The sequence below is a fragment of the Microtus oregoni genome, unplaced genomic scaffold (genome assembly GCF_018167655.1).
Source record: "Microtus oregoni isolate MIOR12 unplaced genomic scaffold, Mior012 000029F_ref0000214, whole genome shotgun sequence".
NCBI lineage: Eukaryota > Metazoa > Chordata > Mammalia > Rodentia > Cricetidae > Microtus > Microtus oregoni.
In genome coordinates this window covers 7,276,720-7,303,498 of record NW_024543088.1, presented here as the reverse complement: position 1 = coordinate 7,303,498, position 26,779 = coordinate 7,276,720, and the positions used below count along the sequence as shown (strand labels likewise).

The 26,779-nt window shown below is 40.6% G+C and overlaps 1 pseudogene; it reads left to right on the top strand.

The window, feature by feature from the left end:
* Nucleotides 1-7,606: 7,606 nt before the first annotated feature.
* Nucleotides 7,607-26,772, top strand: LOC121464652 (annotated as a pseudogene).
* Nucleotides 26,773-26,779: the final 7 nt, after the last annotated feature.

Sequence of the window (26,779 nt, the reverse complement as noted above, 5' to 3'; positions counted from 1 at the left end):
CAATGACTTCTCAAATTTTGCATGCAAATGGATGGAAATAGAAAACACTATCCTGAGTGAGGAAACCCAGACCCAAAAAGATGAACATGGGATGTACTCACTCATAATTGTTTTCTAGCCATAAACAAGGGTCACGGAGTCGACAATTGGTGATCCCAAAGAAGCTAAGTAAGAAGGTGAACCAAAGGAAAAGCGTATAGTTGTCCTCTTGGCTATGGGAAGTAGACAAAATTGCCAGGGAGAAAATTGAGATCTTGGGGGTGGGGTGGATGGGGGTAAGGGGAGATGGGGAGAGAGGGGGATAGGGGGAGAATGAGGGGAGCTTGGGGAAGGGGGAGGATTGGGATGAAGGAAGGTTGGATGGGGGAGCACGGAAGCACGGTTCTTAGTTAAGGCAGCCACCTTAGGGTTGGCAAGAGACTTGAACCTAGAGTGGCTCCCAGATGCCCAAGCCGAGGTCCCCAGTTAGTTCCTTGGGCAGCTGAGGATGGGGAACCTGAAATGACCCTATCCTATAGCAATACTGACGAATATCTTGCATATCATCATAGAACCTTCATCTGGTGATGGATGGAGACAGGGACAGAGACCCACACTGGAGCACTGGACTGAGCTCCCAAGGTCCCGATGAGGAGCAGAAGGAGGGAGAACATAAGCAAAGAAGTCGGGACCACGAGGGGAGCACCCACCCACTGAAACAGTGAAGCTGATCTATTGGGAGCTCACCAAGGCCAGCTGGACTGGGACTGAAAAAGCATGGGATAAAACTGGACTCTCTGAGCATGGCGAACAATGAGGGCTGATGAAACCCAAGGACAATGGCACGGGGTTTTGAACCTACGTAATGTGCTGGCTTTGTGGGAGCCTAGCCAGTTTGGATGTTCACCTTCCTAGAAATGGACGGATGGGGGAGGACCTAGGACTTACCACAGGGCAGGGAAATCTGACTGCTCTTTGGGCTGGAGAGGGACGGGGAGAGGAGTGGGGGGAGGGGAAGAAGGGTGGGAGGAGGGGGAGGGAAATGGGAGGCTGAGAGGAGGAGGAAATTTGGGTTTTTTTTCTTTCTCAATAAAAAAAAAGAATGATTCTTATGAGCTTCAAGAGATTGATTTAGATCCAGCATCATTGTCACAACTAAAAGTAAACTAAGCTAAGTATTATTTGTTTGTAATTTGTTTTCCCACCTGCCTAATTCTTTTGTGCAGGAGAGGAAATTTCCCTGTCTCCCTGGCCCAGTTTGCCTTTTTCTAATCTGACAAAACTGTGCACTTAAAATTTCAAGTGTTCATGTAAGAGATAAAGTTTCTTCTTTGAGATTCCTTAACTTCCTATTCTTCCATTAACATGTATTTATTCCACCAGATTTATAATCATTTAAGGAGTTAGAGATTGCTAGGCAGCTTCCTTGCCACAGCTGTGCACCTTGCCCTCCAGCTCTCTCTGCAGCTCTCACCCAAGGAATCCCTATTGCATTCTCCTGACACAGACTGCTCCAAGGCTGCCTGCAGGCCTCCCAGAGTCTAAGGCAGCCTGCTCTTCCCTGGTCTCCATGGGTTTCCACTATGCTCCAGCCTTCAAGACAAGACCTACAACTTCTCCCCTTATCGGCAGGAAGCAACTATGAGAGAACTTCACCTCTTATGTTGCCTTTTATTGTATTAAACTCTATGCCCCAGAGACCAGACTGCCTTTAAAAATATTCTATCACATGTGAAAACAAAATGTGAAAAATATTCTATCACTAATGTCTGTATTCTGCCCATAAGATTGTAATGTATATGTTATCAGACACTCTCCCTATGTATTTCTGACAACTGATCTCCTTTCATAATCTTGCTGTGAATGTTTTGAGACAGTTGGTAATGCCCTGTGTTGAAGGAGCTGCGGGCTGCGTTCCTGCCACCCAGCTCCTGGCCGCCTGGCTAGCTTATGCCCCAAAATAACAATACACAAGCTGTATTCATATAAACACTGCTTGGCCCATTTCTATTAATGTGTGTAGCACCACAAGATTTGGCTTATCAGGAAGATTCTAGCCTAGTCTTGGGCTGGATCTTCATTGCGTCTGCCCCTGAGAGGAGCGGTATGGCATCTTGGCTCACTTCCTCTTCCTCCCAGCATTCTGTTCTATTTACTCCACCCACCTATGTTCTTACCTAATAGGCCAAGCCGTTTCTTTATTAACCAAGGACCTTCCTCCATCATTTCTTCTTTTTCTGTTTTAACAAAAACAGGAAGTCTTTAACTTTAACATAGCAAAACTACATATAACAAAACAGTTTTCAAGTAAGAATTACAGTTACAATATTTATATCTATTTTATCTTTTATCATAACAAAGGAAAACAACTATAACTATCTATCTAATCTTCAACTCCATCAAAGACTCCAGAAGTATATAATATTACCTAAGTAAATGATAAGTAAGCAACTTACAAAACTCTAGAAATCACAGAGACATCTCACTGCCTGGATAGTCACCCAAAGTTCCTCTGTACTGTTGGGGCATCCATCTTTGTCCTACAGGCCCATAGTTTCCAGCAGACATTCCCATGAAGCAGGAAATTTCAAAGGCAGTTCAGTCACTATCTGCTGTGTCCTGCAGAATGTCTCGCAGATACTTTCATAAATCAGGAACCCCGAAAGATAATCTCACCTTTAGGCAAGTTCAGTAGTCCTCTCTCTGCGGGTTCTCTGTTTCCAGTTTATGCAATAGTCCAGGCAAGAGCAGTTTGTTGCCCAAATGGCTATCAAACTCCATAAGGCGCCTCTTTGATGCCCATCTTCCTCTTGAAGTAGATTGATGCTGTCAGGAGCAGACGTGTCTCATTGTCATGAAAAGTCCTAAGTTATTAAAACATTTAAAATGCTATATTCCATACTCTTTGAAAGATATCCAGAATGCCTATCTAACAGAAATATATCTATGCACATCTAGAAAATCTAACATAACTACAAGCTTGATTATTATAATGATTATCATTTAACAACCTATAGACATTACATTTTTACATGAAATACACAATCACAATACCTTAATCAATATCAGAAATATATGTATATCTAAATTGACCTTAAAATCCATACCAATGCAAATTATTAATATCTATATCATATCCCCCTTTAAATGTAAAAGAACATCTATAAACAATATTTGGGAACATGGGCACAGTTTTTCCTCTCCAAACTGTTTCCTGCTGTATGGGGGGTTCTGTTAATCAGGTCTTTCATGCTGTAACCAATGTGCTAGGTTCCTCTCAGTCAGCAGTTGAGCAAAGTAAATTTTTGAGGGTGTTCACAGCACCTTTTCAGGAGGGAGTGGTTTATCATATCATATTGGGATAGAAGCAATCCACAGGGTTTCATCCTCTGTGGAAACAAAAGAAGAATCTCTTTTCCAAAGTATCATATCCTTAGATCCAAATTCTGAAGTCAAGGTATTTTCAAATATCTGTCTTGGTTAAGTTCAGCAGCATTTATAAACAAATATCTTTAAGTAGCTGTTGCTCTTTCCTCAGTATTCAAACAATTCAAAGAGAGCATAATAGCATACAGTATCAATATTCTTTGTGTATTTTCCATCTTTGTGCTCTTTATTTTAACCTCTATTTCGCTTATTATTACTTTTATATTTTGAGACAATTTTTCTGTATATCTTTGTCCTGGAATAACACTGTAGACCAGGCTGTCCTTGAACTCATAGAGATAAGACTGTCTCTGCCCCCCAGGTATTGGGATTAAAGGTGCATGCTACCACACCTTGAACTCTCAGACATCTGTCTGGCTCTGCCTCCCAGGCATTGGGATTAAAGGCCTGTGCTACTACACTTTGAAGTCACAGAGTTTAACTCCAAGGTCAATCTACCTTGCCTCCCAAGTGTTGGGATTAAAGGTGTGTACCACCGCACTCAACTACTCTGTTTCTTTCTTTCTTTTCTACTTTTAAGAACTTTAACCTTTAGCCTACATAGATTTTTTAACACATAGTAAAACATTTAGATGTTTTCTTCAAGCTTGAATCTTTCTTTTACTGTATTTGTTTCTTTTGTGACTACAAGAGTCTTTAATTTACCAAGCAATATCAGTAGGACTAAAGCCGTGGCTTTATAGGTTAGATCCAGCCCATTCCTTAGCTTTCCAGCCTCATGGCAGAGGTACTGCTGGAGCCATATGTATTACCACAACTCTGTGGCATTTCAAGGTCCCTGCCAGCAAGCAAGCAGTAGCACTTCACTCCAAGACCACACTCAAGTGCTTTGGGCTGCCTGACTGAAAGGGTCAGAGTTTGCCCTGTCAGGTCAACCCAGAAAGGGGGCATTCTAAAATGGCGCAAGCCTTTTTCCTGTTACGGCTAAAAACCGAAAAGCATGTGTTCAGCTTTTCATCAACATCATTTACAGGTTTTGTGGCAGGACCTCTTAAAAGAGCTGCAGGGTTTTGCAGCTAAAGCTGAATCAGGAAGCCTCTCTTAGAAGAGAGCACTTGCTTGCCTCAAGCAAGCAGAGCAGACCCAAGAAATTGATGCTACCAAGAAACCTGGCGCAATGCTTTCATTTTGTTCTAGAATTACTTCCCAAGCTGTCTCAGGTTTTAAGTGGATACAGTGGTCCACACGTTGGCGCCATTCGGTTGAGGGTGCTGCGGGCTGTATTCCTGCCACCCAGCTCCTGGCCGCCTGGCTAGCTTATGCCCCAAAATAACAACACACAAACTGTATTCATATAAACACTGCTTGGCCCATTTCTATTAATGTGTGCAGCACACGAGGTTTGGCTTAACAGGAAGATTCTAGCCTAGTCTAGAATAGAGCTTTGAGAACACATGTGTTTTGGATAGTCACTGTCAATTCGGTAGAAATCTTGTGAAATCATGGCATTTCTCTCCTTCAAAAAGTTATTCACACCAAAGGACCCAAGTAATATATGGGTACCAAATTACCTTTTCTCATTCAAACATGTCATGGGGCCTTTGATCACTAATATTCACTTTATGTTTAATAGCCAAGTCTACTTTACTTTAATACCCCAAAATTTCCTTTGCTAATTGACCATGGAGGAACTCCAAAAAGATAGGAAGACAACATGCACACCCTTACTGGCAAACAGGTCTGGGTGTCATCAAACCTAGTGTCACAATAGAGACTGGGGTGAGGGGAATGAGTGATCCAGGGTTTATGGTTGTCTACTGATCCTATCTAATGGTTTGGAATGTCAGATATGTCCCCTTGGATACTGGCCCTTCTTGTGTGCTTTCACTATTTCCTGTAGTGCTGCTTTGTCAAGTCCTTCCTACCGTTTTTTTTTTTTTTTTTTTGTGGTTCTATAGTACATGTAGAGATGACTGTTAATGTCGGTGTGGGTTATATAGGCTGGAAACATTTTGGTAGTTGGGAACAGCAAGCAAGGCATATCCACCAGGAACAGCAAAAAACTATAAACAGTGTGGCTAATAAAGAAGCCATAGAAAGAATAAATAGAACATGATAAAGGATGTATGTAAGTTAATTTATTAATATTTTGTGCTCAGATCCTTTGGTTAGATTTCCCATTGCTATATCAAATCTTTCTGAACACTGAATGGTTTAGCGGGGTTTACCCACCAAATAAAACTTGATAAGAGGGACCAAAGTTCTAAATTATCAGATCTGGTTCTTGATGCCTCTCTGCCACTCTGGTCATTGGTAGTGTATGTCCGGAGGCCTCAGAAAAAGATGGATTGTCTTCTCTGTGATGAAGGCAGATATTTAATTATTTTTCCTACTATCTGGGCAAGTAAAACATAAGTAGTAAATATCATGAACTAAAGTCATCTATAAATGGAGTTAAATAGCTGGGAGGTGGTGGTGCACGCCTTTAATCCCAGCACTCAGGTGGCAGAGGCAGGCGGATCTCTGTGAGTTCGAGGCCAACCTGGTCTACAAGAGCTAGTTTGAGGAAAGGTTCCAAAACCACAGAGAAACCCTGTCCCGAAAAACCAAAAAAAAAAAATTGAGGTAAATAGGAGTATGAAGATCTAGAATCTTTCACAGCAAGGTTACTTTAGGTCAATCTCTTATCTGTAAATGAGGCAAAACCTGAGTATACTTATTTTTCTAACTCTTTGAGGGACTATCAATTAAGAGTCTTAGAATGTAGTATATTTATGTTAGTTAATATCTACGAATGGCTTTAATGAAGTACTTTTGCCTGGACACTTAATGCTGGCCAAATGACTGCCAATAAAGATAATCACAGGCAGTTAGTTCTGTGTTTACATTGGAAAAAAGAATGAAGTTCTCATAGTGGGGAGGAAGGTTTTTTTGACAGTGTGCCTGTTTTTCATATAATTCAGGGAAATTTTGCACAAAAAGTGATCAAATGGTACTAAACTGTGGGAGGTATATCCAAAGTAAGTAACAGATGTTAGTAAGCTATGGGAGAATTCTGTAGCGAGGAAACATTCAGTTCCTTACAGGTCAATTAGGCCAATATGCCTTACATCTTGATTAAATCCATCACCTAACAGAATTATAGATTCTGATGGGTCGATCTTGTGAAACAATAACTGTATACTTACTGCATAATTCTGTGGCTCGTAGTAGGTTAGTGATTCTGTAATTTCCCAGCATGTATTAATGCATGTCATGTGAATCAAGACAGACCTGATTAATGGTTATACAATTGGGGGGTTTCTCTTGAGCAAATAAATATTTAAGGAAGGGTTTTTGTTGTAGTTTTGTTTTGTTTTATAAATAGGTACTGTGGAATACTCCTATATACAATGACAATGTGTTGATGTCATTATTAGTAACAAAGTATAAAAAGGAAAACCAAACTGAGGACTCTGGGAAGAACAAGGACAGAGTCAGAGAACTCACAAATCAAATGCAGACATATAAGGAGATGAATGTGTTATGCTAATAAATGTACCACCGCATGGAACAGAAATATGGGTTAATTTGAAATGTTAGAGTTACCTAGTAACAAGCCTAAACTTTCTGCCAAGCATTTATAATTAATATTAAGTCTCCATGTCAGTTTTTGGAAACTGTCAGAAGAGGAAATCTCCACCTACAAATGTGTATAGTCCTGATTGACACAACTGGGTCATCCCAAGGTTTCAGACACAGGCCATTGACTGTAGCAGTGGTTTCATGTCACAGATCTAAATCAGCTCACATTACACAAGTTCACACTGCTGTGGGATGATAATGCTTGTGTTCTCTGAATATGTATTCATTTCATTGGTTAACAATATACTAGAATAAGCCTATAGTTAGGCGGAATAAGGCTAGGCAGGAGTGGGCAAAGGAGATACAGAGATCAGCAATTAGACTTTGATATGACAGCATATGCCCAAGTTAATGCAGCTGCCAAGAAGGCCTGGCATAGACTTTCATCTTCTAAAGAACAGGCTGAGGAGTTGTCTAGTATGAAACAGGGATCAGATAAATTATTTCAAAACTTTGTCTCCAGACTGACACAGAAATCTAATTGGTTGATTGGAGGTACAGAAGCAGGGCAATCAATAGTTAAAGAGCAAGTATTTGAGAATCCTAATGCTGTGCATAAAGCGGCTCAAAACCTTTCAGAAAGCATGGTGTCATTGTGTACAAATGGCAGCCCAATATGCCGAAATCAGCCAAAAAATGGCACTTAAATGTGGGTCAGACCAGTGAACCAAAAAACACACAGAAATGTCGTCATGTGTACATGGGAGCACGTGAGGGATCCCACAATAAAACTGCACCACAGGTGGAGGTAAGTAATGAGTGCTCAGAAATAAGTAGTAGATATTAAAATGAAAGAGTAAAGCTGGGCATAAAATTGGGAGTAAAAACGCAAATATTTGTAAACATGGCACAAGGAAATAGTATTCAAGTGTCTGTACAGTTGCTAAGATGGATTTTGATAGCCAGAGTAGCTGAAGAAAAGTAGAGACAAAGGAAGAAATTTTTAGAGTTTTTAAATATGGTCCTACCCCAGCACTGGCAGTGTATCCGCTGCCATCTTCAGGCAGCTCCAGAATGTGGAGAGACCAAAATAAGTTTTGCCTTAACCTTTTCCACCAGCAGTGCTGTGGTCACCAAGCCACAGCTTCTCCTACTTCTGACTGAGTGAAAAGAATGAGGGGGTATGGTGTTTACCCTAGGATTGGCCTAGGTTACTGCTGAGATTGGGGTAGTCCAAGCATACATGCTATGGCCAGCTGAGTCTGACCCATGCTGTGCCATGGAGCCAGGAGAGGCAGACTGGAAAGTTTAAAGGGCTATACCTCCCACAGTCAGCACCCACATCCCGTCAGTGGAAACACCTATATGCTAATTGACCCATTAGACAAGGAGCCTATAATGGATAAATCTATGGCTTTTAACAGAGGAGAGGATTCAGAATTCTTCTTATTGTGTAATTACAAAAGATAAAATAATAAAGCAAGTATAGTAAAAATCGTTATGACTGTACCCACTTAAGCATAAGAATGTGGCAGTCTCAAAGCCTCTGTAATGGTGAACACCTGAGAATCTGAGCTAAATTTGCCAGCTGGTCATATTCTGTAATGGGACATAGTCTGTAGCTATCACGCAATCTTCTGGCAGGAGTAAAATATATCAACTTAGTTGTCATTGGTGCTTGGGTTGCTCTCATGGCTGTCAGAAGTGACTGTGACTCCTTGTGTCAGCCTGAAGCCACAGAACAAACATCATCTTTGGTTTCCTGTAATCTGTACTCATTAGTATTCTGTGTATTCTTCCATCTTATGAACAGGAGAAGTTTACTTGGAATAAGACATAGCTTATACAAAACTTCTATGTCTCAGTTTTTATCATACTTTAGTTCCAGTTTTCCTGTCTTTCTCACCTTCTGGCACTGCACGTAGGGCCCTGTCAGTAAAGTATGACCTGCTGCTTCAGGTCACTTACATACTTTTGACATAATCATGATGATATCTTTGCTGTGTAAGTCTCCCCATTCCCTAACTAGCAAGGCATGTAGTTTCCAATCTCTATTTAATTTCTTCAAAGTATAAGCTAGAGTCTGAACCTAAAAGAAACTGAAGGATGGCAGTGTATGTGGAATGCATTGTTGATTCTAGATTCTCGCCTCTTTGAGTATTTGCCAGAGATGCATGCATGCTATCATTGTACAGATATTTCTTTATTAATCTCTTAAGTGTGTACAGTGTTTTCTCACTGGAAAGGGATATTCTAGAATAGCTCCCCTTCCAGCATTGTGGAAAAATATTTGTGAGATAAGTTCTCTTATGTTTTTATATGAAACCTCGATTTCATTCTGTGGCATTCCAGGTCAATGACCTTGCTGTCTTGATTTAAAATTCTTTTATTCATTTTTTTTGAGACAAGGTTTCTCTGTAGCCTGGTGCCTGTTTCAGAACTGTCTTTTGTAGATCAGGCTGGCCTCGAACTCCAAGACATCTGCCTGCCTCTGCCTCCCAACTGCTGGGATTAAAGGTGTCTGCCACCACCACCTGGTAATGATTCAATTTTTTTTGAGACAGTGTTTCTCTGTGGCTTTGGAGCCTGTCCTGGAACTAGCTCTGTAGACAAGGCTGGTCTCAACCTCAAAGAGATCCGCCTGCCTTTGCCTCTGGAGTCCTTGGATTAAAGGCATGCGCCACCATCTCCCGGCATGATTCAAAATTTTAAATGACTATGTGGCCTCAGATTTTTAAAATTACCCACTGTATCATGAATTCAACTATTCATTATACTCAGAGGAGAAGGATCTGCATGTGGAACATGGTTTCTGCCTTCAGACCAGAGTAGAAAGAATAGTTTGCTGAGTGCACTGCAGAGGAAATGGGAGAAAATCAGCTGCTGGGGTCACCTTTATTGAAAGGATAAAACTCAGACACTGCAAGCTCATAATTGCTCTCTCAGGCTCTCTAGGCCCTTATCATCCCTGCCTAGGTGATTCTGTAAATTGTGGTCTTTTCCATGTCCTTGACACATCTGACTTCTAAAAAACCCTCACCCAAATTTCTGCTTGCTTCCACATGCTTTAGCTAGTATTTTAGTAAAGTTTTTTACATCTGCCATAATCAATTTTCAGAGAAAGGCCATCTGTTGACAGTTAGTCTAGGAAACAATCTATGATTTTATTAGAGTAAAGCTAGGAATCATTATATTGATTATTATTTTCTTTTTGTTACTTGTATTTTGTTCTACTCTAAATTCTGAACCATTGAATTTCTCATTCCTTGCCATCCAGGCAGTGTTGTTCATGGGTTGATTCTTTTCCCTTAGGCCTCAAGTTAGTACCGTCATTGGTTTGCCACTACACCAATTTAAGCCACCAATTTCCTGGTATATCTTTGGGACAACACACTGAGTTTCAGATATTTTGTGGCTGGCTTTCTTTTCTATTCCCGCCACAGGGAGCCATATGTCATCGGAGAAGATGACAGGTTCAGGTTCCATATTCTTAGTTACTGGGAGTCCTCACTACGGTTGCCCTCTTAGCTAGCAAAAAGTTTCTACTATATTAGGTTTCCACATCAACTTTAAAATTTTTCCTATTCCAGTCATCTCTCCCTATATATTCTCCCTCCATCCATCCATTATCCCATGATTGTTACTCTTGCTATTTTCTGTTCATATATAAAGTCTAGTCTATTTCCTTCTTTCATGTAGGCTCCATGCATCCCATGCTACAGCCATTCTTGTAATTTACCCTTTCTGAGTCTATGGATTGTACTCAGATTATTTTTACACAACTGCTAATATCCACATATAGATGAGTACATATAATGTTTGTCTTTGTGGTTTTGGTTTTACTTGTTCAGAATAAAAAAAACTGAGGAAACTATATGTTAAAATAAAATAAGCAAATAAAAAGATGGTACAGATGAAAACAACGAATTCTAAATAGATGAATTTAAAACTGGCTGAAAAACAGATAAATAAATGTTCAACAACCTTAGCTATCAAGGAAATATAAATCAAAAGTACTTTAATGATTAATCTTATACCTGTCAGATTGGCTAGGATCAATAACACAAGTGACATCTCATACTGGCTAAAATACAGACAAAAAGGAACACTCCCCCATTGTTGCTGAGATTGTAAACCTGTATAGCCACTATGGAAATCAATATGGCAATTCCTTAGATAATTGGAAATCTATCTACCTCAAGACTCAGCTATAACACTGTGGTAGTTTGAATATAATTGGCCCCCATAATCTCTTATGGAGTGGAAGTAGTGGGAGGTGTGGCCGTTCTGGAGTTGGTATGGCCTTGTTGGAGGAAGTATGTCACTGTGGGTTTTTGAGTTCTCTTATCCTCAGGATACTTCCCAGTGTGTCAGACTATGTCCTGTTTCCTCTTAGTCAAGAACAAAGGACTCTCAGTTCCAGTATCACAACTGGCTGCCAGCTTACAGGCTTCAAGCCATGATGATAATTAACTCAACCTCTGAAATTATATGTGAGCCCCCTCAATTAAATACTCTTGTTATAAGAGTTTCTCTGGTCATGGTGTCTCTTTACAAAAAAAAAAAAAAAAACTAAAATAGAAGTTGGTCCCAGGGACTAGAGTATTCCTGTTCTAGTCCTAACCATGCTTTTGTTTCGAATCATAAGGTCTTTGATTCTTTGGCTTACAAAAAGGAAAGAATGCATTTGGCACTGCGTACAGCATGGGAGGGAGTGACCTTGATAATGAAATGAAACATCAGGAGCCAGCTCAAGAGGTTTCAGAGAGGAATTTTAATATGTTTCTTACATGTCGTGGAGTGTTGGCACAGACCTTTAATCCCAGCACTTGGGAGGCAGAGGCAGGCCGATCTCTGTGAGTTCGAGACCAGCCTGGTCTACAAGAGCTAGTTCCAGGACAGGCTCCAAAACGACAGAGAAACCCTGTCTCAAAAAACCAAAATATATATATATATATATATATATATATATATATATATATATATGTTTCTTACAAATGATTCTAGTGATGTTTTGGTGAAGGAAGTGCCTTGGTTGAAAAAATCTACCGGAAGCTAAAGTAAGGAGATTTTGATTCATTCCCTGGGAAGAAGAATCCTCAACACAGCATGAGATAGACTCTGCCAAGTGGATGTTGGTGATAACTCTACTGAAGATACTTAATAAAAGGGATTCATGGCCTGAGTGGTAGGTGGCACATTGACTTTAATCCTAGTACTTTGAACACAGAGGCCGGCACACCTCGGTTAGTTAAAGAACAGCTTAGTTTACACATCAAGTTTCAGGACACCCAAGCTTATACAGCCAAAAGCAGAAAGCTGGTAGAGATAGAATTAAACAAGGTGCCATGTTCCAACCCCAGTAAGCAGTAGAACCTGACAGCTGGGGCCACATGGTTCTGGCTTAAGACTTAAAGATAAAAGAAGAGGATTATATTCTCTGTTTCTTGTTAGCTGGTGCTGAAGAATCAGCTGTGATGAGCAAGTTATCAGAAGTATTTAAGCAAAATATGGTTCTGCTGGATACTTAACGCTGGATGGCTAGAGCTAAAAATTTAGTGATGATTACGAGACCAGCATCACTGATGTAAAAATGTCTGGGAAGTGTTTTCTAAGAGCACAGAGCAACTGTCTTCCAGGGGTAGCCACAGTTGTACCTCAACAGGTAGGTGGAGTTTCTAATGTGTTTCACCGGGTGGTAATATTTTGAAGGTATTGATGGATGTAAGACTTGCCACTGTGAGAGGTCAGAAAAGGACATCACTGAAGGTGTAGTGTCATTGGCATTTGAATGCCCAGGACTGTAAGGGTCAGGCCAACAGGTGCGGCAACCTGAGGAGATTCTATGAGAAACACTGGTGAAGGTGAAACCCAGTTACAACAGAAGACCTCAGTGTCTGGAGAGGCCAGCACTGTGAGATGACCACGAAAACAGCAGTGATAGTGGAATTGAGCCAGCCAGAGTCTAGAAGACCAGGTGTGTGTACTGCAGAGGGCAGAGTCAGTGTACTGACCCAAAGCCTATGGAAGGGTACTGAAGATCTTGAGTGGGCCTTAATATTGGAAGGTTGGAATTCTTTAATTATCTAAGATTTAGCAATCCCAGGGTCATAGGTTACCTGCCAAGGAGAGCTACTAATGTGCAATGGAACCCACCAAAGGAAAAGAAGTGTGATTTTCTTGACAAAGCTGAACAGGATTAGAAACCTGGAGAGCTATTGGACATGGAATTAGTTATCATTACATTGACTTTTTTCTTTATTGTTACTTGTATTTCTTTCTACCCTAGTTCTTTGAGCCATTTAACTTCTGGATCCTGCCCATCTAGGCGCTCTTCCTAACCATGTTGGGCCTAATTTGGGCCAGTCATTGGTTAGCCACTACACAAATCTTGAGCACCATTTTCCTGATCTATCTTCCATACACAACAAGTGTGTGTCAAATATTATGTGGATGGCTTGGTTTTATAGTCCCACTACTGGGAACCATATGTGATTACAGAAGATGGCCAGTACAGGCTCCATATTTCTGAGTTATAGGGAGTCCTCACTATAATGACCCTCAAAGATTGCAGAAAGTTGTTACTGCACTGTTTGACCATCATCCATTGAAAGATTTCCTATTCTAGTAATTTCTTGCTGTGTTTTCCCCCTACATACCTACATTTACTCTTATGATCCTCCCTATTCTTGATCTGTGTACTCCCACAAAATCTAGTCTATTTAATAGAATCTTTGGGATCCATGCACCCCCTGCTACAGCTATCTTTGTCACTTACCTTATCTGGGTCTGTGGATTGTACAGTAATTAGTCTTGATTCAACAGCTAATATCCACTTACAGTGAGTACACATCATGTTTGTCTATGTAGTTTGGATTTACTTGTTCAGAAGCAAAAGACCTCAAGCAACACATCTAGAAATAAATTAATTGAATAAAAATGTGGTACAGATTTAAACAAGGAGTTCTTTTTTTTTAATTGAGAAAAGGAGAAAAAAAACAAGTTTCCACCTCCTCCCTGCCTCCCATTTCCCTCCCACTCATCCCCCCCTACGCCCCCTCCTCCCACCCTTCTCCCCCTCCCGCCAACCCTAAAGTGGTTCCCTTAACTAAGAATTGTGTTTCCGTGCTCCCCTGTCCAACCTTCCTTTATCCCAATCCTCCTGCTTTCCCAAGGCCCAACCTCCTTCCCTTCTAAATTTTCTCTCCCCATCTCCCCTTACCCCCAACCCACCCCACCCCAAGATCCCAATTTTCTCCCAGGCAATTTTGTCTACTTCCCTTAGCCAAGAGGATAACTATATGTTTTTCCTTGGGTTCCCCTTCTTACTTAGCTTCTTTAGATTCACCTATTGTAGACTCCGTGACCCTTATTTATGGCTAGAAACCAATTATGAGTGAGTACATCCCATGTTCATCTTTTTGGGTCTGGGATACCTCACTCAGGATAGTGTTTTCTATTTCCATCCATTTGCATGCAAAATTCGTAATGTGGCAGGATACAAGATCAACTCCAAAAAATCAGTCGCCCTCTTATACACAAAGGATAGGGAAGCAGAGAGGGAAATCAGAGAAGCTTCACCATTCATGATAGCGACAAACAGCATTAAATATCTTGGGGTAAATCTAACCAAGGAAGTGAAAGATCTATTTGACAAGAACTTTAAGGCATTGAAGAAAGAAATTGAAGAGGATACCAAAAAATGGATGGATCTACCTTGCTCTTGGATTGGGAGGATCAACATAGTAAAAATGGCAATTCTACCTAAGGCAATTTATAGATTCAATGCAATCCCCATCAAGATCCCATCAAAATTCTTCACAGATCTGGAGAGGACAATAATCAACTTTACATGGAAAAACAAAAAACCCAGGATAGCCAAAACAATCCTATACAATAAAGGATCTTCTGGAGGCATTACCATCCCTGACTTCAAACTCTATTACAGAGCTACAGTAATGAAAACAGTGTGGTACTGGCATAAAAACAGAGAAGTCGACCTATGGAATCGTATAGAAGACCCGGATTTTAACCCACAAACCTATGAACACCTCATTTTTGATAAAGGAGCTAAAAGTATACAATGGAAGAAAGAAAGCATCTTCAACAAATGGTGCTGGCACAACTGGATGTCAACCTGTAGAAGAATGAAAATAGACCCACATCTTTCACCGTGCACAAAACTCAAGTCCAAATGGATTAAAGACCTCAATATCAGTCCGAACACACTGAACCTGATAGAAGAGAAAGTGGGAAATACCCTACAACAGATGGGCACAGGAGATCGCTTCCTATGTATAACCCCAGAAGCACAGACATTAGGAGCAACATTGAATAAATGGGACCTACTAAAACTGAGAAGCTTCTGCAAAGCAAAGGACACTGTCACTAAGACAAAAAGGCAACCTACTGACTGGGAGAAGATCTTCACCAACCCCGCAACAGACAAAGGTCTGATCTCCAAAATATATAGAGAACTCAAGAAACTAGACTTTAAAATGCTAATTAACCCAATTAAAAAATGGGGCACTGATCTGAACAGAGAATTCTCAACAGAAGAAGTTCAAATGGCCAAAAGACACTTAAGGTCATGCTCAACTTCCTTAGCAATCAGGGAAATGCAAATCAAAACAACTTTGAGATATCATCTTACACCTGTGAGAATGGCTAAAGTCAAAAACACCAATGATAACCTTTGCTGGAGAGGTTGTGGAGGAAGGGGTACCCTCATCCATTGCTGGTGGGAATGCAATCTTGTGCAACCATTAAACAAGGAGTTCTAAATAGATGAATCCAAACTGTCTTAGAAACACTTAACTACATGTTCAATATACTTAGCCATCAATGAAATGTACATCGAAAGAGCTTTTAGAATTCACCTTATACCTGTCAGATAGATAGGTTCAAGAACATAATGGAAAACGCATGCTGGCAAGGATGTTGAATAAGTAAAACGTTGATTGGCTAGGATCAATAACACAAGTGATATCTCATACTGGCAAAAAATGGACAAAAAGAAACACTCCCCCATTGTTGCTGGGAATGTAAATCCGTATAGCCACTATAGTAACCAATATGGTAGTACCTCAGATAATTGGGAATCTATCTATTTTAAGACTCAGATAAACCACGCTGGTAGTTTGAATGCAGTGAGACCCAAAAATCTCCTAGGGAGTGAGTGGCACTATTAGTTGTGGCTTTATTGGGCTGGGTAATGGCCAAGTCAGGTAAATATCATGATTTTTATAAGAGACTTTACATTGAAACACTTCAGGAACTGTTCCAGCCTATGACAGTCATTGAAGTTAGAGTAAATACGTGTTATCATGGGATGACTATGAATATTTATGCATCAGGGTCAGAATGTAGTTGATCAAAGGAAAAGGTCCCAGATTAGAAGAAGTGGTTGAACACTTGTCTCTCTGGGGTGCTCTTCTTTGTTGTATTTGTAGAACATTGAGTAGGAGAAACCTTTTGGATGAAATTCCTATATTGGGGATTGGATTTACATGTTCATAGCCTGAACCCATTTCTGGTTATGTGTGTCCTGCTGTTATGACTTCACCGCCATTATAGATGGTGTCACTCAATGACAAAACATGCAGTTGAAGCAGTATCTGTTCAATCTTAAGCCTTTTGCTATCCTGATTTCTATGTTAATTTTTTGTTTTTACTTTTGATTTTGAAAGACAATATTTTTTCTGTGTAGCTCTTGGTCCTCAGTGTAGCTCCTTAGACCATGGTGTTCTCAACTCAGCAATACAAATGATCCTGGCTACTGCACAGAGGGATTAATGGCAGAGCAACATGCTTGTTATTTTTCTGACTTCTTTTACTGTCTGATGAGCCTGGAATATAGGTTTTTGTACATTTCAAGAATAAGTTTCGATGCTGAACTCATTGAAATTTGAAGTTTGGTGGAGATTATCATTCCCATTCCCAGGAGAGTAGTATGCATGACATCAGTACCTCTGTCATCTGCATCCTTGCACTGCAGGGGTGTGACTTTCTACCTGCCTCTATTTTTTTTTGTTGTTTTGAATGCTTTCAATGAATATGAGGTTGTATCTATATACATGGGTGTGTACCACAGGCGTGCCTGTTTCTCACGGTTGTCACAAGAGGCGTCAGAACCTATGAAGTTGAAGTAATGGATAATTACAAGTCCCAATTAGTACTGGTAATTGTGCCCACTTATCTGCAAGGACAGCAAGACCGCTTCATTGCTGACCCATCTCCCTTACTCTGTGTTGTTTATGATCATCATTTGCAGGGCTGAAGTTTTATTTGGTCCATTTGTAAGTGTTAAACATGCACTCCCTTTTAAGATCTTATTATGATACAGTTTAACCTGGGCCACTGCAAGTTCTGGAAGATGAATGTAGAACTAAAGTAAATACAAAACTTTTTGTAAGAACTTCATTTAAGGCCATCCTACAGGGGCTATACTGCCCAAACCCCCTCTCTCTTCCTATCCCACTCAGCTTACATCCAGATCCCCACAACCCCTTCTCCCTCCCTCCTTTGGGGCATAGCGCCTCCCTGCCCAGCCTGCTAGGGTGCTGGGACCGAATCTGAACCGGGAGGACAAAGGGGTGGCCGGTAGCTCCTTTGTTCCCATAGCCTGCCCACAGCGAGCGGGGTGGGCCCTTTGTTCGCGAGCTAACCAGGCAGCTCAGAGTTTCGACCTGGGCACCTAGTGAAACATCATTGTGGTGAGTGAGTGCTGCGGCAGCTGGGATCATACCTCAGCCCGCCCACACTTCCTGGCCATCCTACAGGGGCTATACTGCCCAAACCCCCTCCCTCTTCCTATCCCACTCAGCTTACATCCAGATCCCCACAACCCCTGTCTCCCTCCCTCCTTTGGGGCATAGCGTCTCCCTGCCCAGCCTGCTAGGGTGCTGGGACCGAATCTGAACCGGGAGGACAAAGGGGTGGCCGGTAGCTCCTTTGTTCCCATAGCCTGCCTGCAGCGAGCGGGGTGGGCCCTTTGTTCGCGAGCTAACCAGGCAGCGCAGAGTTTCCATCTGGGCACCGAGTGAAACATCATTGTGGTGAGTGAGTGCTGCAGCAGCTGGGATCATACCTCAGCCCGCCCACACTTCCTGGCCATCCTACAGGGGCTATACTGCCCAAAAACCCCTTCTCTCTTCCTATCCCACTCAGCTTACATCCAGATCCCCACAACCCCTGTCTCCCTCCCTCCTTTGGGGCATAGCGCCTCCCTGCCCAGCCTGCTAGGGTGCTGGGACAGAACCCGAACCAGGAGGACAAAGGGGTGGCCGGTAGCTCCTTTATTCCCATAGCCTGCCCGCAGCGAGCAGGGTGGGCCCTTTCTTCGCGAGCTAACCAAGCAGCGTGGAGTTTCGTTCTGGGCACCGAGTGAAACATCATTGTGGAGAAACATCTCTGGGGAGTGACATCACTGGGAAGGTACGTCAGTGGGCAAGAAGACCTGATCCTATAAAAGAAGATCCAAAGGGGAGTATTGGGAGGAAGAGATGGGCAGACGCCAATGCAGGAATTCTCCCAACAATCTGAAAAACAACACGAAACCACCAGAAGCCAGTGATCCCACAACAGGAGGACATGAACACCTTAATCAAGAAGAAGTAGAAAAAACTGACTTCATGAAAGTGATTGACACCCTTAAACAGCATATAAAAAACGCCCTTATAGAAATGGATGAGAAGTATAATAGAAAGTTCGAGGAATTGAGTAAATCAGTGAATGATACCCTAGGAAACCAAGGAAAAACAATCAAGCAGATAAAGGAAACAGTTCATGACTTGAAAACTGAAATGGAGGCAAAGAAGAAAACACAAACAGAGGGCCGACTGGACATGGAAAATCTAGGTAAACGAATAGAGACTACAGAATCAAGTATAACCAGCAGAATGCAAGAGATAGAAGAAAGAATCTCAGATTCTGAGGATAACATAGAGAAAATAAACACTCTGATCAAAGAAAACAGCAAGTCCAACAAACTCTCATTACAAAACATTCAGGAAATATGGGACACAATAAAAAGACCAAACCTAAGAATAATTGGAGTAGAAGAAGGAGAAGAAGTGCAGCTCAACGGTACAGAAAATATACTTAATAAAATTATAGAAGAACACTTTCCCAACCTGAAGAAAGAGGTACCTATGAAGGTTCAAGAAGCATACAGAACACCAAATAGGCTGGATCAAAAGAAAACATCCCCTTGCCATATAATAATCAAAACACAAAATATACAGAATAAAGAAAGAATATTAAGAGCCGCAAAGGAAAAAGGCCAAGTTACTTATAAAGATAAACCTACCAGACTTAAACCTGACTTCTCTATGGAAACCATGAAAGCCAGAAGGTCCTGGATAGATGTTCTCCAAAAACTAAGAGACCACGGATGCAAGCCCAGACTGCTATATCCAGCCAAACTTTCATTCACTATAAATGGAGAAAACAAAATTTTCCAGGATAAAAACAAATTTAAACAATACGTAGCCACAAATCCAGCCTTACAGAAAATAATAGAAGGAAAATCACTAACCAAGGAGTCCAACAATGACCACAAGAACTCAGACATCTAGAGACTCTTCACCAGCGCAAATCAAAGAAGGAAAACACACAAACCCTACTACTTAAAAAGTGAACGGAGTTAACAACCACTGGTCATTAATATCACTTAATATCAATGGGCTCAACTCACCTATAAAAAGGCACAGGCTAAGAGATTGGATAAGAAAACAGGATCCAACATTCTGCTGTCTACAAGAAACACACCTCAACCACAAAGACAGGCACCTACTCAGAGTAAAGGGCTGGGAAAAGGCTTATCAAGCAAATGGACCTAAGAAACAAGCAGGTGTGGCCATACTAATTTCTAACAAAGTTGACTTCAAACTTAAATCAATCAGAAGAGATGGAGAGGGACATTTTATACTCATAACAGGAACAATTCATCAGGAAGAAGTCTCAATCCTGAATATCTATGCCCCTAATATAAAAGCACCCAAGTACGTAAAAGAAACATTACTAAAACTCAAGGCAGATATCAAACCGCACACACTAATAGTAGGAGACTTCAACACTCCTTTCTCACCAATGGACAGGTCAATCAGACAGAAACCTAACAGAGAAATTAGAGAATTAATGGAGGTAATGAAGCAAATGGACTTAACAGACATCTATATATTATTCCACCCAAAGAGGAAAGAATATACCTTCTTCTCTGCAGCTCATGGAACCTTCTCGAAAATTGACCACATACTTGGTAACAAAGCGAACTTACACAGTTACAAAAAAAAATATTAGTAACCACCTGTATCTTATCAGATCACCATGGATTAAAGTTAGAATTCAACAACAATGCTACCCCCAGAAGGCCTACAAACTCATGGAAACTGAACAGTCAACTACTGAACCATACCTGGATTAAGGAAGAAATAAAGAAAGAAATTAAAGTCTTCCTGGAATTCATTGAAAATAAAGAAACAACATACTCGAACTTATGGGACACTATGAAAGCAGTCCTGAGAGGAAAGTTCATAGCACTAAGTGCCCACCTAAAGAAAACAGAGAAAGCACATATTGGAGACTTAACAGCCCACTTGAAAGCTCTAGAAAAAAAAGAAGCAGACTCACCTAGGAGGAGTAGAAGACTGGAAATAATCAAACTGAGGGCTGAAATCAACAAAATAAAAACACAGAAAACAATCCAAAGAATCAATGAAACAAAAAGCTGGTTCCTGGAGAAAATCAACAAGATAGATAAACCCCTATCCAAACTAATCAAACGAAAGAGAGAGAACACGCAAATTAATAAAATCAGAAATGAAAAGGGGGACATAACCACAGACACAGAGGAAATTCAGAGAGTCATTAGATCTTACTACAAAAGCCTATATGCCACAAAACTGGAAAATGTAAAAGAAATGGATGCTTTTTTAGATAAATACCATTTACCAAAACTAAACCAGGACCAGGTGAACAATCTAAACAGACCTGTAAGTCGCGAAGAATTAGAAGCTGTTATCAAAAACCTCCATACCAAAAAAAGCCCAAGACCAGATGGTTTCAATGCAGAATTCTACCAGAACTTCCAAGAAGACCTAATACCTATGCTCCTTAATGTATTCCACAATATAGAAACAGAAGGGTCATTACCAAATTCCTTTTATGAAGCCACAATTACTCTGATACCAAAACCACTCAAAGACTCAACCAGGAAAGAGAACTACAGGCCAATCTCACTCATGAATATCGACGCAAAAATCCTCAACAAAATACTGGCAAATCGAATCCAAGAACACATCCGAAAAATTATCCATTATGATCAAGTAGGCTTCATTCCTGAGATGCAGGGCTGGTTCAACATACGAAAATCTATCAATGTAATCCAGCATATAAATAAACTGAAAGAAAAAAACCATATGATCATTTCATTAGATGCTGAAAAAGCATTTGACAAAATTCAACATCCATTTATGTTAAAAGTCTTGGAGAGATTAGGAATACAAAAGTCTTACCTAAATATAATAAAAGCTATATACAGCAAGCCGACAGCTAACATCAAATTAAACGGAGAGAAACTCAAAGCCATCCCGCTTAACTCAGGAACACGGCAAGGCTGTCCACTCTCACCATACCTCTTCAATATAGTGCTTGAAGTTCTAGCAATAGCAATAAGACAACATAATGGGATCAAGGGGATTCGAATTGGAAAGGAAGAAGTTAAACTTTCGTTATTTGCAGATGATATGATAGTGTACATAAGCGACCCCCAAAACTCCACCAAAGAACTTATACAGCTGATAAACAGCTTTAGTAATGTGGCAGGATACAAGATCAACTCCAAAAAATCAGTCGCCCTCTTATACACAAAGGATAGGGAAGCAGAGAGGGAAATCAGAGAAGCTTCACCATTCACGATAGCCACAAACAGCATAAAATATCTTGGGGTAAATCTAACCAAGGAAGCGAAAGATCTATTTGACAAGAACTTTAAGGCATTGAAGAAAGAAATTGAAGAGGATACCAAAAAATGGATGGACCTCCCTTGCTCTTGGATTGGGAGAATCAACATAGTAAAAATGGCAATTCTACCAAAGGCAATTTATAGATTCAATGCAATCCCCATCAAGATCCCATCAAAATTCTTCACAGATCTGGAGAAGACAATAATCAACTTTATATGGAAAAACAAAAAACCCAGGATAGCCAAAACAATCCTATACAATAAAGATCTTCTGGAGCCATTACCATTCCTGACTTCAAACTCTATTACAGAGCTACAGTAATGAAAACAGTGTGGTACTGGCATAAAAACAGAGAAGCCGACCAATGGAATCGTGTAGAAGACCCGAATTTTATCCCACAAACCTATGAACACCTCATTTTCGATAAAGGAGCTAAAAGTATACAATGGAAGAAAGAAGGCATCTTCAACAAATGGTGCTGGCACAACTGGATGTCAACCTGTGGAAGAATGAAAATAGACCCATATCTCTCACCGTACACAAAACTCAAGTCCAAATGGATTAAAGACCTCAATATCAGTCCGAACACACTGAACCTGATAGAAGAGAAAGTGGGAAATACCCTACAACAGATGGGCACAGGAGATCGCTTCCTATGTATAACCCCAGAAGCACAGACATTAAGGGCAACATTGAATAAATGGGACCTACTTAAACTGAGAAGCTTCTGTAAAGCAAAGGACACTGTCACTAAGACAAAAAGGCAACCTACTGACTGGGAGAAGATCTTCACCAACCCCGCAACAGACAAAGGTCTGATCTCCAAAATATATAGAGAACTCAAGAAACTAGACTTTAAAATGCTAATTAACCCAATTAAAAAATGGGGCACTGAACTGAACAGAGAATTCTCAACAGAAGAAGTTCAAATGGCCAAAAGACACTTAAGGTCGTGCTCAACTTCCTTAGCAATCAGGGAAATGCAAATCAAAACAACTTTGAGATATCATCTTACACCTGTCAGAATGGCTAAACTCAAAAACACCAAGGATAACCTTTGCTGGAGAGGCTGTGGAAGAACGGGTACCCTCATCCATTGCTGGTGGGAATGCAATCTTGTGCAACCACTGTGGAAGTCAGTGTTTCGGTTTCTCAGGAAATTCGGGATCAACTTACCACTGGACCCAGCAATACCACTCTTGGGAATATACCCAAGAGATGCTCTATCAAATGACAAAAGCATTTGTTCAACTATGTTCATAGCAGTATTATTTGTAATAGCCAGAACCTGGAAACAACCTAGATGCCCTTCAATGGAAGAATGGATGAAGAAAGTATGGAATATATACACGCTAGAGTACTACGCTGCGGTAAAAAACAATGACTTCTCGAATTTTGCATGCAAATGGATGGAAATAGAAAACACTATCCTGAGTGAGGTGTCCCAGACCCAAAAAGATGAACATGGGATGTACTCACTCATAATTGGTTTCTAGCCATAAATAAGGACCACGGAGTCTACAATAGGTGAACCTAAAGAAGCTAAGGAAGAAGGTGAACCGAAGGAAAAACATATAGTTGTCCTCTTCGCTAAGGGAAGTAGACCAAATTTCCGGGGAGAAAATGGGATCTTGGGGGGGGGGTGGGATGGGGGTAAGGGGAGATGGGGAGAGAAAAGGTAGAAGGGAAGGAGGGGGGACCTGGGAAACGGGAGAATTGGGATAAAGGAAAGGTGGATAGGGGAGCACGGAACCACAATTCTTAGTTAAGGGAGCCACTTTAGGGTGGGCAAGCGACTTGACCCTAGAGGGGCTCCCTAGTGCCCAAGATGAGGTTCCCAGTTAGTTCCTTGGGCAGCTGAGGATTGGGAACCTGAAATGACCCTATCCTAGAGCAATACTGACGAATATCTTGCATATCATCATAGAATCTTCATCTGGTGATGGATAGAGATAGAGACAGAGACCCACACAGGAGCACTGGACTGAGCTCCCAAGGTCCCAAGGAGGAGCAGAAGGAGGGAGAACATGAGCAAAGAATTCGGGACCACGAGGCGTGCATCCACCCACTGAGACAGTGGAGCTGATCTATGGGGAGCTCACCAAGGCCAGCTGGACTGTGACCGAAAAAGCATGGGATAAAACCGGACTCTCTGAACATGGCGAACAATGAGGGCTGATGAGACACCAAGGACAATGGCAGGGGGTTTTGATCCTACTTAATGTGCTGGCTTTGTGGGAGCCTAGCCAGTTTGGATTTCACCTTCCTAGATATGGACGGAGAGGACCTAGGACTTAACACAGGGCAGGGAACCCGGACTGCTCTGTGGACTGGAGAGGGAGGGGGAGAGGAGTGGGGGGAGGGGGAGAAGGGTGGGAGGAGGGGGAGAAGGGTGGGAGGAGGGGAAGAAGGGTGGGAGGAGGGGAAGGGAAATGGGAGGCTGGGGGGAGGTGGAAACTTGTTTTTTGTTTATGTTTTTTTTTCTTCTTTTCGCAATAAAAAAAAAAAGAAAAAAAAAGAACTTCATTTAAAACCTCTGATTTCCTTTTACGTTTTTTTTGGGGGGGTTGGGTGGGGTTCGAGACAGGGTTTCTCTCTGGCTTTGGAACCTGTCCTGGAACTAGCTCTGTAGACAAGGCTGGCCTCGAACTCACAGAGATCCGCCTGCCTCTGCCTCCCGAGTGCTGGAATTAAAGGTGTGCGCCACCATCGCCCGGCTTCCTTTTACGTTTTTTATTTAAATGATTATGGATGGATACTGGGTTTTATCAATTTGTAACTCTGGCTTACCTGCAAGCCATTTCATAGGCTTTGACCGACATCAAACTCAATTTATTTCATCTGCTTTTACATTGATCACTGGAATTAAAGTCACAAATGAATATATCCAATTTTGCCATCCTTTTTCTAGATAATCATTGGTATTATTATTTCTGTAATGTTTTCTCAGTAGTATTGATGTGCTTGCTTGTCTATCTCTGTGTGTTTGTTTATTGGCATTTCTTTCTCAAGGCTGTATCCTTTTTAAAGGGCCAACGAATGGCACATATGAGCCTCTTCTTCAGTTTCCTTCTACAGTGACTTTTCTTTATATTCTAATGCAATGGCATGGAAGAAAGAAGTGTGGGAAGCAGCAGCAATATACAAATATATCATTGTAAAAGAAGTATCCTGTGTCAGGATCACACTTTGATTTATTGTTGATTGGATTCTTCTAGAACTCAGTGACCTATGAGGATGTTCACATTGACTTCACTGAGGAGGAGTGGGTTTTGCTGAATCCTTCCCAAAAGAGTCTCTACAAAGATGTGATGCTGGAGACATACAGGAACCTCACCGCTACTGGTAAGATTGTGAACTTTCCTTTACATTTAAAATAAGGGGACTACCCTGTATTATTTATTGATACTTTTTTTATATTTTTGTTGGAGAAAGAGTAAGAATGAGCCAAATAACTAAGGCATAGTTCACTTAAGGTATTCAATTTTGTACAATATCCTTTAATATATTGTCTACTTTCTGTTCCTTTATTTTAGGCTACAGTTGGGAAGACCATAATTTTGAAGAGTATTGTCAATGTGCTAGAAAACATGGAAGGTAATTTTTATTTGCAACTTGGTGTATATTTGTCTCTGAAGAAATTTTAATTTGTCCTGGAAGATTTAAAGAAAAAAATAGTACAAATAAGCATGCCATAACCTATATGGTTTATTAATTTCTCATAAAATCATATGCCTCAATATAAGGTAAATGGTGTGTGCATTCCTCTAAACAGAAGAGAAGAAAACAATGTCTTAACTGATGCTACCGTGAGAATTATACTGTAGAGCTGCTAATCCATTTAGTTTCATACCACTCAGATAACACATAGACACAATGAATAGATAATAAGTATATGTTTAAAACTGTGCCAAAAATCCTCTGTAGTAAAGCGCATGTTACTCATGTACTTGTGACTTTGCCAAACTTGTTGAAAGAGTTGGGTCATGAGAGTAAAAAAGGCTCTTGTGGAGAAACATTAATTCCTATACCGCATGTCTGTGAGGAGCAGAAAGTCATACTGTGTGAATTCAATGTACAACCATTTATTTCTTCTTCCTTTATTAAGAATGTCATATGTCACAAGTCAGCTACCAAAATGGAAAGAGAGACTGTATCTCTTTCAGAATAATTAGAATCTAGGAAAGATATTTAGTATTTCAACACTGGGTAGATTTGTGGAATTGCTATATGATTATATTTAATTGGTTTTCAAACTTCCTTGGGAAGACATCAGCAAACTCACACTGAAGATAAGCCCTATGAGTGTTGGACTGTGTACTTTCTTTTGTTTGTAGTTGTACACTTTCTTGTGGTAGGTATTGCACTACAGGAAAACATAAGAATGAAAAAGGAATGTAAGGTTATTTAAGACTGAGTTAGTCTCATTCCATTCATATATGCAAAAAAATCTTAAATAAAATGATACTATAAATGGGGGTCATTTATAAAATAACCCTTACCATCAAAGGTTCTTCAAAGAAACAAAACGTCTCATACTGAAGGAGAGCACCACGAATGTAAAACTTAAAATCTGATTCCTTTTTACAATAAAACATATTTATAAAATTAATTTATACAGATATTAAAATGCATCAGTGTTATGTACATGGTAAATCTTTTACATGTCTCTATTATTTTCACAGGAATGAAAGAAACCATAATGTAGAGAAACCCTCTGAATATACTCAATATGATAAAGCCTTTGCATGTTATAATCATCTTCAAAGCTATGAAAAAATTCATTCTACAGAGAAGTCCTATGATGTTATTCAATATGATGAAGGCTTTGCAGCTACCACTTGTCTCCAAATACTTAGAAGAACACATGCTAGAGAGAAACC